The sequence below is a fragment of the Macrobrachium nipponense genome, chromosome 32, assembly GCF_015104395.2.
Source record: "Macrobrachium nipponense isolate FS-2020 chromosome 32, ASM1510439v2, whole genome shotgun sequence".
Classification (NCBI taxonomy): domain Eukaryota; kingdom Metazoa; phylum Arthropoda; class Malacostraca; order Decapoda; family Palaemonidae; genus Macrobrachium; species Macrobrachium nipponense.
In genome coordinates, this window is record NC_061094.1 from 38135321 (window position 1) to 38142820 (window position 7500).

The 7500-nt window shown below is 38.1% G+C and overlaps 1 pseudogene; it reads left to right on the forward strand.

Annotated features, from left to right (window-relative positions):
- Window positions 1-7500, forward strand: part of LOC135207350 (uncharacterized protein DDB_G0271670-like) — a 413226-nt pseudogene that overhangs the window by 35907 nt on the left and 369819 nt on the right.

Genomic DNA, 7500 nt, shown 5'->3' on the forward strand with positions numbered 1-7500 from the left:
CCACCAACAGAAAGGCTGCAGAAGGAAGTGTAGGGGCACAAAAGACCAGCTCCTGATAGTCAAAATGGTAATGAAGAACAGTAGAAGGAAAACCAACCTAAGCTTGGCATGGATAGACTATCAGAAAGCCTTCGACATGGTACCACACACATGGCTAATAGAATGCCTGAAAATATATGGGGCAGAGGAAAACACCATTAGCTTCCTCAAAAAATCAAAAAGTGACAAGCCAACAACTGGAATACAATACTTACAAGCTCTGGAATAAGACTAGCAGAGGTTAATATCAGGAGAGGGATCTTCCAGGGCGACTCACTGTCCCCACTACTCTTCGTAGTAGCCATGATTTTCATGACAAAAGTACTGCAGAAGATGGATGCTGGGTACCAACTCAAGAAAAGAGGCAACCGAATCAACCATCTGATGTTCATGGACGACATCAAGCTGTATGGTAAGACCATCAAGGGAATAGATACCCTAATCCAGACTGTAAGGATTGTATCTGGGGACATCAGGATGGAGTTTGGAATAGAAAAATGTGCCTTAGTCAACATACAAAAGGGCAAAGTAACAAGGACTGAAGGGATAAAGCTACCAGATGGGGATGGGCGCAACATCAAACACATAGATGAGTCGGGATACAAATACCTGGGAATAATGGAAGGAGGGGATATAAAACACCAAGAGATGAAGGACACAATCAGGAAAGAATATATGCTGAGACTCAAGGTGATACTCAAGTCAAAACTCAACGCCGGAATTATGATAAAAGCCATAAACACATGGGCAGTGCCAGTAATCAGATACAGCGCAAGAATGGTGGAATGGACGAAGACAGAACTTCGCAACATAAACCAGAAAACGAGGAAACATATGACAATACACAAAGCACTACACCCAAGAGCAAATACGGACAGACTATACATAACACGAAAGGAAGGAGGGAGGGGACTACTAAGCACAGAGGACTGCGTCAACATCGAGAACAGAGCACTGGGGCAATATACGAAGACCAGTGAAGACGAGTGGCTCAAGAGTGCATGGGAGGAAGGAATGATAAAAATAGACGAAGACCCACAAATATACAGAGACAGGAGAAAGACAAGCAGAACAGAGGAATGGCAAAACAAACCAATGCACGGACAATACATGAGACAGACTAAAGAACTAGCCAGCGATGACACATGGCAATGGCTACTGAAGGGAGAGCTCAAGAAAGAAACTGAAGGAATGATAACAGCGGACAAGATCAGGCCCTAAGAACCAGATATGTCCAAAGAACGATAGATGGAAATAACATCTCTCCTATGTAGGAAGTGCAATACGAAAAATGAAACCATAAACCACATAGCAAGCGAATATCCGGCACTTGAACAGAACCAGTACAAAAAGAGGCATGGTTCAGTAGCAAAAGCCCAGCCCTCCACTGGAGCCTGTGCAAGAAACACCAGCTACCTTGCAGTAATAAGTGGTACGAACACCAACCTGAAGGAGTGATAGAAAACGATCAGGCAAAGATCCTCAGGGACTATGGTATCAGAACAGATAGGGTGAATACGTGGCAAATAGACCAAGAGTGACGTTGATTGACAAAATCAAGAAGAAAGTATCACTCATTGATGTCGCAATACCATGGGACACCAGAGTTGAAGAGAAAGAAAGGGAAAAAATGGATAAGAATCAAGACCTGAAAATAGAATTAAGAAGGATATGGGATATGCCAGTGGAAATTGTACCCATAATAGAAACACTAGGTACGATCCCAAGACCCCTGAAAAGGAATCTGGGAAAACTGGAGGCTGAAGTAGCTCCAGGACTCATGCAGAAGAGTGTGATCATAGAAACGGCGCACATAGTAAGAAAAGTGATGGACTCCTAAGGAGGCAGGATGCAACCCGGAACCCCACACTATAAATACCACCCAGTCGAATTAGAGGACTGTGATAGAGCAAAAAAAAAAAATAATAAATAAATAAATAAATTAAAAAAATAATAAAAAGTATTATTTAAAGAAATTGCTGCATCAACTGCATTTAACTTGTAAATAGTCTTCTCTATTTTTCTAATAACTGCTATCTCTCTGCTATTACAACTGGCGAGTATTGCGTAGTGATAGGTCAGCAGGGAGTTGACCCCCTGCTGACCTACCACTATATATTGAGTAGATCCTGACAGCATCTACAGTCTATTCCGACCCACTGCCTTGATCATACCGGGACGATACCAAGAGAAACGTTGGCCACAACAAGAATTCGACTAAACCCAACATTGACTTATACCTTGAATTATTTATTTACTTTCTGTAATAAATACATTTTAAAAAGCAACGATATCCATGACTCCTCCTGATGAATCATATCGGCACAATACTCGCCAGTTGTAATAGCAGAGAGAAAACAGTTTTTAGAAAAATAGAAAAGACTATTTACAAGTTAAATGCAGCTGATGGAGCAATTTCTCTTGATCTCTATTAGGAAAATAGAGATGGCCACTTACAAGTTAAATGCAGCTGATATAGCAATGTCTCTCAATAACACTTGTTTGAAAGAAGGTCTCCTTCCAATAAATAATAATAATAACAATAATAATAATAATAATAATAATAATAATAATAATAATAATAATAATAAATAACTTGATCCTGAGCGTACCACGTGACGTCACATCCAGCCCTTGCCATTTTAGTCTCCTAGCTGGATAATATAATTAACCCTTCTCAACTCATCCTCTCTTTGATATTCACAACCCGCAGTAGCCTTTACCCATATACTACCCTCCCAGATTATCATTGCAAATTCATCCCCCGATTCACTTAGCGGAACTGCGTCATTTGCAAGTCTAAAGTAGTTAAGATATCTTCGTTAAAGTCATCTTAAATTCATAGAGACTTCTCGCGACCGAAAGAGGAGTGGGGGAAAAAATCTTGAAGGATTTAAATGCTCCTGAATAACTGATTTTCCCCTGAAATTCGCGGCGAAGTTCTTACGAAAGTGTCTCATTATAATTAAAAAGACAATTTCTCGTTTCTACTTAGATGTTAGAGATATACATTATAGCTTTCTTTCAGCATCTCTTTATGTTCAACATTTTTTTGCGTCTATATACATATTTGGAGATTTGACATTTTAGCTTTTTTCTTTGCCACTTTTATGTTTTTAAATCCGGACGTAAAATTTCTGCGATATATTAAAGCTTTTATAAATTCATTAACTTCACACAGAATGTTAAAAGTTATGGATTTAAACTTGACTGTTTGTTTCTCTGCCTCTTCATAAGATGTCAAAGAAATGTTTTCGTAGATTTTAGGAAATTCTGTATATATATATATATATATATATATATATATGATATCTATATATATATATATATATATATATATACAATACACAAACAAACACATATATATGTGCACCTATAAACTGATGTATAAAAAACCAACGATGGAAAACGTAAGCCATATATGACCTATGAAAAATCTTTCAGTAGCCAATATTAAGATTAGCTCAGAATTCATGACTATATATATATATATATATATATATATATACATATATATATATATATATAATATATATATATATATATATATATATATATATACATATATATGTATGTATGTTATGTATGTGTGTGAGTGAATCTGAGGCAGGTTTAAAAAATATTGAGGGAACTGAAAGAATCTTGTAAAAAAACACAAAAGTGCATTTCAAAACTTTCATTTCAGGAAGGGACCTGATCGAACAAATGGAATTGGGTGACAACGGATTATGAAGTGATAAAATGCTGTGAGCTGAAATCCCCAGCCAAAGGGAGAAGAAATAAAATACGAAATAGGGAATAGAAATAAAATCAGAAATAGACCGAATACGGAAAGGAATGGAAAGTACTTTAAAGCACAACACACACACACAAGTATAGGGGCTGAGATATTTTTGGAAGATATTACTATGGAAATGAAAAGCGTAGGATATGTGGATTCATAAAATGGTGCCACTACAAAAATATTTAAATAAAGACAGTCTACCAAACAAAACATAACATAGGCTGTCAAACTTAAAAAGCGGTGCTTCTAATATCCTCCTCAAATGAAGTGGATTAAAAATATATGTTGAAAGAGCGCGCTGATGATTTACGTGTCAAAAACATTTACTCCTCGGTGCGAGATTATTTCGATAAGCCTTATTTGCAAAATAGGCCTAATTGGAAAAATACTCACAAAAGAAAATATTTTTTTAAACGTCGGGATGTTTGGATTACCGGAGATTGGAGGGTAAAAGGAAGGAACCTTTTATAATAGTATTGATTCCAGATAGTTTGCTAAAGACATATTTCCAGCCCTCTGTGGTAATGGAAGGGAATATATACAAATATATACTACTGACAAAGTATAAAAATTGCATATAAATAATAATAGGATATATATATATATATATACATACATAATATATATATAGATATATCTATATAATATATTATTATATATATATATATATTATATAATTATTATATATATATATATATATATATATATATATATATATATATATATATAACGATAATGGTTGCTGGATATATTGTACTATCATATTCCCTATTTACTCGAAATAGGGATAGTGAATAACAGCAAAAGATTAGCCAATCCCAAGACAATAACGATATCCTTAGTAATAAGGAATTGCAAATTGTTGCTTGAAGACTGAGTAGACCTTTTAGCTGAGATGCAGTAAAATGATTAATTAGGGAGAGAGAGGAGAGCGAGAGAGAGAAGAGAGAGGAAGAGAGAGAGAGAGAGAGGTGAATCGTCCAGCAGTTACCAGTTCGTGAATGCAAAGGAGTTAACTATCCCATGTGGTTCTCGATACCACATTGGGAGCTTCCTGGGACCGAAAAAATCATACAAGGTTGAGCATCCACCCCTAAAAAGGTCCCTACTACCTAAAAGTGACATTCCTATCTCTCGCAAACTCTAATCATCCTTTGCAAATAACGAGGCCCATCTTTGGTAAACTGGACCTTATGATGCCATATTGGGAAGGTCCTGGACCGAAAACACCAGCGAAGATTGAACAATCCACCCCGAAAAGGTCCCTTCTTAAAAGTTACGATCCTATCTCTCCTCAATTCTAATCATATGCTGCCAAAGACGAGGGCCATCTTTCGTAAAATGCGCCTGATGATACCATATTAAGAACGTCATGGACCGAAAACATCAGCCAAGGTTACCTCGGGTCGAACAATCCACCCACGAAAAGCTCCCTTGTACTCACAAGTGACATTCCTATCTCTCCCAAACTCTGATCACATGTTGCCAATGACGAGGACCCTCTGGTAAAATTCTCCCTAAAAAAAAAAAAAAAAAAAAAACAAAAAAAAAAAAAAAAAAAAAAACGCAAGAAAGCAACCAAACAAACCGAACCGTAAACATGACCTCCTTGGCAAACGTAATTGGAATGAAGGAGAGGCAGATGACCCGAGACTTGAAGTTCTCCTCACTAGAACTGCAAAAGAAAGCCAATCATTTAAACTTGGGACTATAATGCTAACTTAAGGTCTTACATAAGGCATCATATGCCATTCATAAATTACGTCTCATTTTCTGTAAAATTGTCTGGTAAAGGCAGTGTTCGAATCATACAGAGTCTATTTATAATTCTATTTGTTCAGTGTTATTGTCCAAATGTTATGGATCAAATACAGCTCATATAATATAAACACATACCCATTAGTCTGTACAAAGCTTCTATAGTCTCACCTGCTGTCAGCGTTCTTCCAAAGCATTCCATCAACCTACATTCGGTCTCAAAATATATTCCAAGGCTACAAATGAGAGAGAGAGAGAGAGAGAGAGAGAGAGAGAGAGAGAGAGAGGCACAAACTACTCGAAATGAAAAACAAATCTGGGTCCACATCGGCCCCATTCTTCGCCAGAAAGAGAGCGAACGTGGAGCATATTTACTCTGAACAATCTGAACAATGAGCTTTCTTTCGATGAGGAAGAAACTATCCGATGGGAGATTTGTTGTCCCGGATGAGGGAGGGAGGGGGAGAGAATAGCCTTCAGCTTATCGCTTTCCCTTTAAATCAAGAATGAAAAAGGGGGCGGGGCCAGCATTCTGACGTCACACGTCACCTGAATGGAAAGTCAGCGAGGAGGGCTCTGATTCGCTAAGACGTGTTGGCCTGTGGTTGGCTGGAATGGAGATGATGATGATGCTTCTGCTGATGATGATGGAGATACTTTAAAGGAACTTGACTCATAGAAACGTGGATACATAGAATACAAGCGGGAAAGAACTTCGCACGGCCGTAACGATAACATGGATCCGGCTATAACAACTGCACTAAGAGAGCACCTTGGGCTTTAAAGGTCGAGCTCAACCGTCTGGAAGTGCTTCAAGGGCCACATGAAATGAGACGAGAGATATAATTTGATTCCGTGTAAATGTTTTCTTAAAGCGACGAAGAGAGCAGCAGCAGCGGCGGCGGCATTACTGCCTTGGGGGGAAGAGGGTAGGAAAAAGAGAGTAAACCCGAATGCCAGGGAAACCGTCCGACGCCCGGCAGAATGTGAGGAAGCAGCAATTGCATCATCTCCGCATTAACAAGTGCATCTGAGATAAGGTTCGTGTTATCCTTCCCCGCCGACGGAAAGGGAAACTGGCCAACACGGACGAGGGAGAAAAGAGAAAGCAAAACCGTGTCAAAAGTTTTCCCCAGGTGTTATCGTGCGTCTGGCAAAGAGTGCAAGGATCAATGCAGGCGTCGCTGCCTTGGAAAAACACGAAGTGATAACATTACACAATTTTGTAATTAGACCCATACATTCCTCTGATCGAGAACCAGGCCTCTTTCGTCGGCCAGGATTAAGAGAGAGGTCATATCTCTGAGTCACGAAAGGACCCGGGGTACAAATCGATGTAGAATCCAGCTGCCTGGCTGTCTCTTAAAGGGAGACGTGATGTGAACTTTGAGAGAAATAAAGGGACTTCTGTCGGTTACAGCAGTTTTGAAACAAAGGTTTCCTGTGCATTTCGCAGGAAACGGAAACAGTCAGGCAGGGGCTGTAATACACCCTGCTGCAGATAATGCTAGAGCAATATATATACAAATACTGATAAGATTTAGATATCCATATTGAATGCAACAATTTGCCTTCATTGATGAATTCAAGTATGTTCGTAATACATGCTACAATTATAAATAATACACACAACCAGAATAAAAACACAAGAGAAGCACTCACGTGTCTGTATGTGTAAAGAGGCATATGTGTGTAATATATATATATATATACACACACACACACACACACACACACACACACACACATATATATATATATATATAATATATATATATATAAATTCTTCTGTTAAAAGAGGATACGTCTCAAGTATAAAAAGACCCATTAAACACTTTGGTTTAAAGCTATGTCCTTAGCTTTAAACCAAACTGTTTTAATTGACCTTTTATGCTTGATACATACATATACATATATCT